We start from the raw sequence: 11,595 nt of genomic DNA, 5'->3' as shown, positions 1-11,595 counted from the left end.
AGCGTGAGCAGGGAAGGGTCAGAGAGAGAGGGAGACACAGAATCTGAAGCAGGCTCCAGGCTCTGAGCTGGCTGTCAGCATAGAGCCCGATGCGGGGCTTGAACCCACCAACCGTGAGATTATGACCTGAGCCCAAGTCTGCCACTTAACCGACTGAACCACCCAGGCGCCCCTCCTATTGGTTTTTAAGAACTCATAGCTGTCATATATATGCACTGCGGATATTTATTGTTTGTCTATTGACTTTTTTATTTCTTTTTTTTAATTTTTTTAAATGTTTATTTACTTTTGAGAGAGAGAGACAGAGAGAGAGTGGGGGGTGGAGGGGAGTGCAAGCCAGGGAGGGGCAGAGAGGGAGATAGAATCCAAAGCAGGCTCCAGGCTCTGAGCTGTCAGCACAGAGCCCGATGTAGGGCTCGAACCCACAAACTGTTCGATTATGACCTGAGCCAAAGTCAGGTAATTAACTGACTGAGCCACCCAGGCACCCCTCAGTTTTTTTCCTATTTCTCTTTTTTTTTTTTTAATGTTTTATTTATTTCTAGGAGAGAGAGAGAGAGAGAGACAGCATGAACAGGGGAGGGTCAGAGAGAGAGAGAGAGAGTCACAGACTGAAACAGGCTCCAGGCTCTGAGCTGGCAGTCAGCACAGAGCCCGGCATGGGGCTCGAACCCACGAACCGCTAGATCATGACCTAAGCGAAAGTCGGACGCTTAACCGACTAAGCCACCCAGGTGCCCCTTTTTTTTTCTATTTCTATATCATTTCAATTTTTTAAATTTGTATAAAGTCAGAAATGGGACTTTTCTTTTATGGCTTCTGGGTTTCCAGATTGAGTTAAAAGGGCTCCCCCATTCCTAAATTATACAAGCAGTTTCCTGGTCTTCTAATACTTTTATTGCTTTATGTTTTACATTTAGATAAATTCCAGATGGATTACAGATTTGGGTATAGGTAGGGAGCCGACTTAATTTTCTTCCACACAAATACCCAGAGATGCCGGCCCCATCTATTAAGCAAATCATTTGTCTCCCCTGAATTGAAATATCACTTTTGTTAAATTTAATTGAAATCTGTTACCAGGCACCTTCTTCTTTCATCTCTTGTCTAATCATTTGCTGACACCATACAGTTTTAATTACATTAATTTCATATAGCATCTTTGAATATTTCTAGGACAGTCCTTTACCTACCCTGCAGTATTCCTTTTCATAATTTTGTAGATTCTTCTCAATTCCATTATTATCCGTTTCAAAACGAACACGTTAAGAATTCTAATAGAGGGGACCTGGGTGGCTCAATCGGTTAAGCATTCGACTCTTGATTTCAGCTCAGGTCATGATCTCAAGACACTGACAGCAGGGAGCCTGCTTGAGATCCCGTCTCTCCCTCTGTCTCTACCCCTCTCAAGCTCTCTCTCTCTCTCAAGAAATAAATGTGGAAAAAGATGTTTAATGAAAATAAATATAAGAGTTTTAAAAAAAGAAAAGAGCACATGATTCAACGCCATTTTATGTCCAAGTATGTATACCTTCTAAAGCCATCTGTACACATTTTCCACAATTTTGGAACACGAGGCTGAGGGGAGAGGAGACAAAGAACTACGATGTGGCACGGGTGATGGCTGGGGTGGCAGTGGCCCCGACTAGAGGGGCAATATTTTTTTAAAGATTTTATTTTTAAGTAATCTCTATACCCAGCGTGGGGCTCGAACTCACAACCCTGAGATCAAAAGTCACATGCTTTTCTGATTGAGGCAGGAAGACGCCCCTCGAGGAGTACAATTTAGACACCTTCCTTACCATTACCAGTTAAAGGATGGACGAAACATATTTGCATTCTCTTTATAGCATAGGTTGGAGCACCAGAGAAAAGCCGATAATTGGACTCTTCCTTTAACACCCCACAGAAATGTCATCTCTGAGTAAAAATTTAGTGGTATTTCTTCAACCTTTTATTAATGTTTGCTCTATATTAAAAATGGCTCGAAAAATATTTCTGCACCTTCTGCAAAGTTGCAGGTAAATATATCCATCATGTTTCTTATTTCCCTTAGAGAGTAATCCAATAAATCCCTTCTAGAATTATCTACATAGAGAGCAGACCTGCTTTCTCTAATGCATTCTGACCAAAAACCTTCTCTTAAATGTTCAGTTGGATGGAGGGGAGCAATGAATTATTTGGGATTCAAAAGGCTTTTCCTGGTGGGTAAATCAGAGCCTCCCTTTTATCCAGCAATAGAAAGGTTTTTTTCACCCCCCCCAAACCGTTTCCGCTCCTATCTGGACTGCCAGGAAGCTTAGCGCTAGACATAATTCCTGTTAAGTTCTATCTTGTTTTTTCCTGAGCTCCCTTTAGCAATTCTCTTTTAAACATGTTTTGGTTTTGTGTTTTTTGGTTTTTGGTTTTTGTTTTTAAGGAAGGTCTACGCCCAGTGTGGGGCTTGAACTCCCTTCCCTAAGATCACGAGTTGCATCCTGTACTGACTAAGCCATCCAGGTACCCCTTTGGTTTGTTTTTCATTCAGCTTTGTTGGGGTGCAATTTACATACAGTCGACACAACCTTTTTCAGTGTACATTTCAAAGGGTTTGGATATACTTGTTTTTTTAAAAATGTTTAAATGTTTTATTTATTTTTGAGAGAGAAAGCATGATCAGGGGAGGGACAGAGAGAGAGGGAGACACAGAAACCAAACACAGGCTCCAGACTCTGAGCTGTCAGCACAGAGTCCGATGCAGGGCTCGAACCCACGAACCGTGAGATTGTGACCTGAGCCGAAGTCTGATGCTTAACCGACTGAGCCACCCAGGTGCCCCGAGGATATACTTGTATACCTGAGTGATCACAGTGACAGGAGTGTGGGCACAGGGAGCGCCACCAGGAGAGCGTTGGTGTCAGGAGAGCGTGCCAGCAGGGGAGAGGCCTCAGACATGGATGGGCAGGCTTCCGCTCCCTGGAGAACGTGATTGGCAACAACCAGGAAGGGCGTGCCAGCCTATTGGCAATGAGATAGTCGGTCCTTTACCAAACAGGGCACGTTCACAGGGAATCAGGTACCTGATGTAGAGTCTAGGCTTCAACCCTCAGCAGCATGCTTATATATACAAATCTCACTTATATATACAGTGATGCACAGTCAGGGCTTATCAAGCGCCAGGTGTCCTAACCTTGAGAATGTTGGACACCAGTCCTTTTTTTTTTTTTTAAATGCTTATTTCTGAGAGAGACAGAGTGCGAGTGGGGGAGGGGCAGAGAGAGAGGGAGACACAGAATCCGAAGCAGGCTCCAGGCCCTGAGCTGTCAGCACCGGGCCCCGATGCGGGGCTCAAGCTCATGAACTGCGACATCATGACCTGAGCTGAAATCAGATGCTTAACTGCCGGAGCCACCCAGGTGCCCCTGGACTCCAGTCTTTAGATTTGCCTTCAGGAATAGGTCCATGGCCTGGGCTAGGGGTGGGGAGGAGGCTGCCAGGGACTGGAAACCAAGGGAATCTGGCCAGCTCTTCCGAAGAGTAGAAGGGAATAAACTGTAAGTATTTCTAAAAGTAATTGGGTATCTGTCATCGGTTCCAACCCCACCTCTCTTCCGGCAGGAGCAGGTGAACAAGAAAACAAGGAAATGCCGGCATTCAGGATGAAGTAGGTGGGAAGACAACCATTTACTCCCATTTACTTGTTTCAAGAGATGGAGACTTCATCCCTTCTGCTGACAGCTACTTGGCAGGTGCTCCCTGCCTAGGAAGGGCTCATTACCTCTTTTTGTTTAAGTAAATGAGGGCATCTCCACATTTTCAGACTCAGCCACCAGGAAAAGCCCTTGGAACCCCATCAGTTGCCCCCTCTCACCAACCATTCTTTTAAGTAAGGCAGCAGCCCGATGGGCCGGCTTTGGGAGGGTGTTCTGCTCCTTTAGGTGACCATCTGAGAAGACACTGCCTTGTCCGGGGCCCCAGTGAAAGGAGGAAAGGGGGCTGCCTGCTAATTCCCCTGGAGCTATCACTTGCTCTCATTGGAAATGATGCCCTTGCTGCTGGCTTGGTCCTGCGGTGGGAGGTGGGGTGTCTTTCCCTGCAGTGGGAGACACTGGAAAAGGAGTCGCGTGGAGGCAGAGTGTAATGAGCTCAGTTTTAGATGCGATCAGTTTGAAGGGCCAGTGAGACATTAAATTAGAAGGATCTAATAGGCCATTAGATGTACACATGAATGGTGGTCGAATGGTTAATGAGAGACGTTAACTTGCTAGTGCATTGCCTGCCCTGCACAGGCTTCTGCAGAGCCTATTCTAGTGTATTCTGTGCTACTAACACCTTGACCAGGGCTGTTGTCAATTCCACAGCTGGTTTATTACACAGATATTTTCACAATCGAATAGTGCAGGGAGACTGAGTCCTGCTGCAGTTTGCAATTCCTTTCTCTGAGACAACTGCTGTTAGTAGTTGTGAACAACCTTCCCAGTGTTTTATGCAGAAAGCTCATTTAGGGGCTCCTGGGTGGCTCAGTCGGTTGGGCGTCCTACTTCGGCTCAGGTCATGATTTCACGGTTTATGGGTTCGAGCCCTGCGTTGGGCTCTGTGCTAACAGCTATCCTGGAGCCTGATTCAGATTGTGTCTCCCTCTCTCTCTGACCCTTCCCTGCTCACGCTATCTCTCTCTCTCAAAAATAAATAAAAACATTTTTAAAAAAGCTCACTTATATATGAGTTTTCATATATATATGAAAGTGAGGTCTGTGTATAAGTGAGATGTCCTGTTCATATATATTCAAATATATATGAAATCTCACTGGTATATACAAAAGTGGATACATATACCAAGGGGTCTGGTTCTGTAATCTGCTTTCTCAACCTAGTACTGTATGGTATATAATAGCCCGTGTCAATACTTACAGATCTACATGATCCTTTTCAATGGCTGCATCGCCTTCTGTTGTGTGAATATACCATTCTGTATTTAAACAGTCCTCACACTGGGGCACCTGGCTGGCTCAGTTGGCTAAGCATCTGCCCTCAGCTCAGGTCATGATCTCATGATTTGTGGGTTCGAGCCCCGCGTCGGGCTCTGTGCTGACAGCTCAGAGTCTGGAGCCTGTTTCAGATTCTGTCTGTCTGTCTGTCTCTCTTTCTTTCTGCCCCTTCCCCACTATGCTCTGTCTCTCTCTCTCTCAAAAATGAATAAACATTAACTTTTTAAAAAATAAACATTCTCACATTGACATGCCCTAAATTTGTTCTCAAATCATTTGCTCATATATATAACAACAGTGCAACAAAATACCCTCATAATGCATTTTTGTGTAACAGTCCAATCATTTCCTAGAAGAAATTCTTAGATGTAAAATGCCCATTTTAAGTTTTCCTATAGATTTTTAGGTTTCCTTCTGGTAAGGTTGAATCAGTTTGAACTACTATGAACAGTGTATGAGCGTGCTTGCTTTTCTCCCTCTGGATGTTCATTGTTCTCTTTGTGCCATCGAGACGGGTGAAAATGTAATTTTCTTGTTTTCACTCACATTTCTTGGAATATTAATAAGACAAGTATCTTTTCATTGGCTTATGGGCTATTTATGTACTCCCCATTCCCATGGGTTGCCTATCCTTTGCCTATTTTTTCTTTTTCTTAAGTTGTTTTCTTTTTTCTTCCCTTTTTTTTTTTTTTTTTTTGAGAGACAGTATGAGCTGGGGAGGGTCAGGGAGAGAGAGAATCCAAGCAGGCCCTGTGCTGTCAATGCAGATCCTGATGTGGGGCTCGAACCCATAAACTGTGAGATCATGACCTGAGCCGAAATCAAGAGTCAGACGCTCAACTGACTGAGTCACCCAGGCGCCCGTCCTTTACCTATTTTTTTTCTCCTGGAGTATTTGTCTTTCTCTTAAGACATGCAAACGTGTCTTAACCAGTTTTTGCCTTTTTAAAAAATGTTTTGCCACATCTTCTGCTATGTTACAGTTTGTCATTGTTCTGTAGTCATACCTGCATCAATCTCTTCTGGTTTCTGACTTTGGATTGTGCTTTAAAAAAAAACCTTAACCCATCCAAAGTTTATAAATTTATCTTTCTGTATTTTCTTCTAGTCCTTCCTTCTATACTTTGAATTTTCATGTAAACTGCAGATCTAGTGATGTCACTTCTTTGCTTGTCCTGCCAGCACGCCTTCAACTCCACACTCAGAGCGTGTTCCCCCCAGGCCTTGAATGGCTTGGGCTCCCTCGGGCTCAAGGGCTCAAATACACCAGCCATCCTGAAGGTGCCCAGCTAGATCACACTCCCCTGTTCTATCTGGAATGCTCAGGTTTGGCACCCCCAGGCCCCCCATGGTGAACTCCTATGCACCCGTCAAGACTGATTATGTCCAAGGCACTTCCTCCAAGAAGCAGTCCTCTATCCAGGTCAGGGTTAAGTGCTCCCCCCAACCCCCTTCCTGGTCCTGACACAGCCCTTCTCTCTCTTTTTTTAAAAAAATTTTTGTTAATGTTTATTTTTGAGAGACAGAGAGAGAGACAGAGACAGATCGTGAGCAGGGGAGGGGCAGAGAGAGAGGGAGACACAGAATCTGAAGCAGGTTCCAGGCTCTGAGCTGTCGGCACAGAGCCCGACGCGGGGTTCAAACTCATGAATCGTGAGATCATGACCTGAGCCGAAGTCAGACGCTTAACTGACTGAGCCCAGGTGCCCCAACACAGCCCTTCTCTTAACTCATATTGAGCTATTTGTGTATGTATTTCTTCCCACTCCAGACTTGTGAGCTCGTCAGGGGTTGGGACAGTGTCCGGCACTTAGTATAGTACCAGGCAGGTGCCAAGAGTGTCTCTGTGATCCTGTTGGCAACATACAAGCTCAGTATGCTGACAGTGCAGAGGCTGGGAGACCCATTAGAAGTATCCAGGTAATAGCGAGAGCATCTTAATGCAGGTAGATGATAGGGCCCAAACTGAGGCACTGGGTTTGGAGAAAAGAGAAGGGATAAGTGGGGTGCCTGGGTGGCTCAGTCGGTTAAGCAGCTGACTCTTGATTGAAGCTCAGGTCATGAGTTCCTGGGATCAAGCCCCGCGTCAGGCTCTGCTGACAGTGCAGAGCCTGCTTGGGATCCTGTCTCCCTCTCTGTCTGCCCCTCCCCCACTCACACTCTCACTCTCAAAATAAATGAATAAACTTAAAAAAAAAAAGAGGATGGATAAGGAACAGATTTAGTAGGTAGAACTGGCAGTGCTTGAGTACGGTGTTGTGTCTGAAGTGTCTCCTAAATGTTCAACGTGCAAGTAAACTAGAAGGGTAGCCCATTAGCGCAGCCAGAACTTTTGTTCTTCACATTATTTGGTGTTTAGAATTACCTCTACTCCTTTTCCTTTCCGTGAAGCTGTGTGACCTTGACTGGTCATTACCTCCAGTCACTGGCTGTCAAGTGGAGATAGCGCCTCATCTCTAAGGGCAATTGTGAGGTTGTTTCCATTAAATCCCATGTGTTAAGAGCCTTCACGGCCCCTGGCACCTAGTAGCGTTTAGTAGGTGTTTGTTTTCTGCTCTTGCCTTCTCCTTACCTTGGGTGATTGGGTCAGTTGCTGTCTTCTGATTGATCTCAAGGGTTCCTAGAGAGAGAAGCTGAAATTGGCTTTCATTACCGGGCTTCCATCGAGCACAGGCATGTCCCAAAAGCTGGTCTCCATCGGTCCACACCAGCTCTCTGCTCTGTCCGCCCAGACTTCCATTCTTACTGTCTTCCCCAGTCTGTTCTCGTTTCCTCCAGAGAACCTACCAGCACTCAGTCCTTCCTCACCCTGCTCCTTTTCTATTCCGTTGGCACCGCCAGTGTCACCCACCACATCTTCGTGCCTGCATTATCGTGGTCGCTGTTCTCCCCGCCTCCCCTCCAACTGTGCCGGGTAAACAAGCAGGGAGGTCAGCCCCCACCTCATGGGCTCACCCCCTGACCAGACTCAGGATCCTGCGCCGAGTGCTCCAGGTCGTCCCGAGCCAGGCGGGTCTCATTCAGAAGGCTGGACCTCTTCCTCTGCACTCCTCGACCTCATACCCTGGGTCCCCGAACTCCTTGCTCAGCCCAGTCTGGCCTCTTGGCCCCGAGGCAGTTCGTCTCCTGGCCATTCTGAGCCCAGAATACCTGCTTACTCTGCCTCTTGTCTTTTCAGCCCAGCCAATGCCAGCTTCGTTCCTCTGCCCTAAGCTTTGTACCAAACACCCTCACGACCAGCGTAGAGAAGCTTTCCTTCCATGGCTAACAGCCCGTTACTGTGGCTAACACTTTGCACACAGACCGCTTCCACCCAACTCTCTCTTTCGGCCAATCCTGGCTTCCTTCAGCTGGCATTTAACAAGCCCCCATGCATGCCAGGTCCTTAGCAGGATCAAATGAAGCCTAGGCTTTGCTCTCAGGGAGCTCCAGTCTAGTATGGATGAATTCCAACCCAGTTTCCTCAACTGTAAAATGGGGATAATCGCGTCTAACTCCCTCACAGGGGTGTTGTAAGATTTCTATGAAATTTTGTGGGAGCCTGAGCTCAGTGGGGATGCTGTGGTACTTATGGTGCTGACATCCGCTTTTCCACTGAGGAAGATGGGCGTGGAGCAGTTCATCACGTGGCTCAGAGGAGCAAAGGCAAGTTCAGTGCTCCTGGCACTGCTCTACCCATCACATTTCCTCTACACATCATCATGTCCTCTTCCTGCCCCCTGGCACCCTCTGCCCATTTGCTCCTGCTGCTGCTGTAAAACAGGCCGCTGGAATGCAGACACAGTCAGGCTAGTGGCCTCACGGACCCAGTCGAGGGAAGCTGATTATTTTCACCCAAGGCATGCCTTCAAGCCTCCTAAAAGTGCCCGCTCGGCCTGCCACTCTAGGTGGGCACAGTGCTTCCCACACGTGCCTGGGGGCATCACCCATGAGAATTTGTCTCCCACAAATGATGGCGCTCACAGTGGTTCCCCACCTTCTGCCCATCTCCCCAAGGTTGGGTTCCATTGGCCATGTGATGCTATAAGCACTGGTGAGATTTGCTCTTCAGGCTCCAGGAATTCTGGGTTAAGGTAAAAATATCTATTCACATTAGTGATGGAGGTGAGTCAGGTTTATAAGAAGGCAGCTGGCGGATGCAGGCGCAGGAAGGGGGATGTCATTGGGTGGAAGTGTTATTGGTGAAAAATCAATGGCAGGTGAAAGCACTTCATTTGGGAGAGAGAGCTGGAAACGCATTTGCAGCCCAAGATGAAATGTCCGGCACCTCTTCAAAGAAGTCTTACATCACGGAGAAAAATGTCTGTGTCCTTCTGAAATTTGAGTCGAAATAAGGAAGGATATTGGTTTATCCTAAAGCCCGGTCCTTTTAGGAAATTTCCCAGGAGGGGGCAGGATGATGGCAAGATTTCCTGAAAAGAAAAGGGAACATTTTTTTCACCTTATTTCAATTTTTTTCCAAACAGTATAAAACTATTTATGTGGTTTTATATTACCACAATTATTTTTCATTATAAAATCAATATAGTAGTATACAGACAGTTTGAAAACTTAGAGGAGTAAGATCACCTGTAATCCCATAAACACAAACCTCATTATTTAACCTCACCTGGTCTGGTTTTTTAAAAACTTATTTTAAATATTTATGTTAGAGAGAGAGAGAGAGAGAGTGAGCATGAGCAGGGGAGGGCAGAGAGAGAGAGACACACACACAGAATCAGAAGCGGGCTGCAGGCTCTGAGCTGTCAGCATAGAGCCCAACGCAGGGTTCGAACTCACAAACCATGAGATAATAACCTGACTCTAAGTTGGATGCTTAACCAACTGAGCCACACAGGCGCCCCTCACCTGGTCTGGTTTTTGTGTGTGATATTTTTATATAATTGTAGTAACACATGGCATATCATTTAATATACTGACATGCAGTTCTTTTTTTTTTTAATTTGTAAGTGTTTTATGAGATACATACAGAAGAGCACAGAAAATGTCTAATTTAAAGCAAACACCTGTGCAACTCCCACCCTTTCCAAGTAAAAGAATATTTGCAGCTCTCCAAAGCTTTCCCCACCATATTCCCCTCCCCAACACAGCCCCTCCCTGCTCTCCAGAGATAACCACCCACCCTGGCTTTTATGATAATCCTTTCTTCGGTTTCTCTTCTTTCTTCAACTCCTAAACACTGTTAGCTCACTTTTGCCTGGATTTCAAAGGTATTCAGGACTTATACTGTATTTATTATTTCGTCTCTTGCTTTTTCTTTCAATTGTTGTTTGGGAGATTTTATATACGGCTGTACTTAGTTCATACCAAGTTTTAGTTTAAAAAAGAAAAAGTAGAATTTTTATGTATCTCACTGAGTACCTATCCCAAATCTAGACTATCAGGTAGTCCAGGTTTGGGACACTTTTATTTTGTTTTATTATTATTATTATTATTTTTTTGAAGTAGGCTTCATACCCAGCGTGGAGCCCAATGTGGGGCATGAACTGACGACCCTGAGATCAAGACCTGAGCTGAGATCAAGAGTTGGATGCTTAATCCACTGAGCCACTCAGGTGCCCCAACTTTGATTTGATTTGATTTGATTTTTTAAGATTCTATTTTTAAGTAATCTTTATGCCCAGTGTGGGGCTCGAGCTCAGAACCCTGGCATGCTCCACTGACTGAGCCAGCCAGGTGCTCCTGGGATAACTTTATAGTTAAGAAAATGCATTCTTTTCTCCTGCTTGTGACATTTCGCAACCGCCCCCCACCTGAGAATGGGGGTCTCAGACCGAGAAGAGTCGTTCCCCACCCCCTTCCTGGCAGTGGGCACTGGCCTCTCTGCCCTTTGGCTGGTGTCCTAGGAAGCAGCCACCCTGGAGGCCCTTGAGCTGCAGCTGCTCTCCTTCTAAGAGAGCTGATGGAATTATTTCTGGGGCCTGGAGACAGCTGGTGAGAGCCTGGAAAGCACAGCAGGGCTGAGGAATCTGCCAGAAGGCCTGCCTGGGGAAGGGCTATGGTGGTGATGGTGACTAGTGGTCACAAAAGCCTGGTATTTTCTAGCTGAAGCCTTGGTCCAAAGGGTGGGACGCTGGTCTCCAGTGTGTACGCACCTCCCTGCCTGCCTTCCAGGGCTCGAGCAGCCGGGCTTATGGACAGGGATTGACTCCTATTTACTGGTATTTGCTGGTACTTGGTCTCCCCCAGCCTCAAACGTAAAGCCTCCTGACCTCAGTGAGCAGGCGAGCACTTGAAAGCAGTGAGGCTTCTGCCCAAATGCAAAGGCTGCGCGTGCATGGGCCGCGATGCCTGTGCCGCTGCACCTGCTACCACACAGGCAGCCGGCTCTGTCCTAGCGGCGTGCACTCGAAAGCACTCTCAGCTTCACTTTCCCACCACTGCCCAGTTTCTTGCACAGCTAATCTTGAACAAGTGGTCTGTGGCTCCATTGCTTACCATCCTCTTGGGCTAATCCTTTGGAATTCACTTTTACCCTCTGTGCCCTAATGCGTGTGAGACCTTGCCACGCTGGCCGGGGCCCCGTTCAGTTGAAGCCATGGGATTAAGACTTCTTACTGATCTTAGCCTAAGGACTCACTCCACGTGGGTCCATATACGCCTTCCCAGAAGCCAGGCCCACCTCTTT

This window comes from Hyaena hyaena, unplaced genomic scaffold, assembly GCF_003009895.1.
Source record: "Hyaena hyaena isolate Hyena2069 unplaced genomic scaffold, ASM300989v1 scaffold_138, whole genome shotgun sequence".
NCBI lineage: Eukaryota > Metazoa > Chordata > Mammalia > Carnivora > Hyaenidae > Hyaena > Hyaena hyaena.
This window is presented reverse-complemented; position numbering follows the sequence as displayed.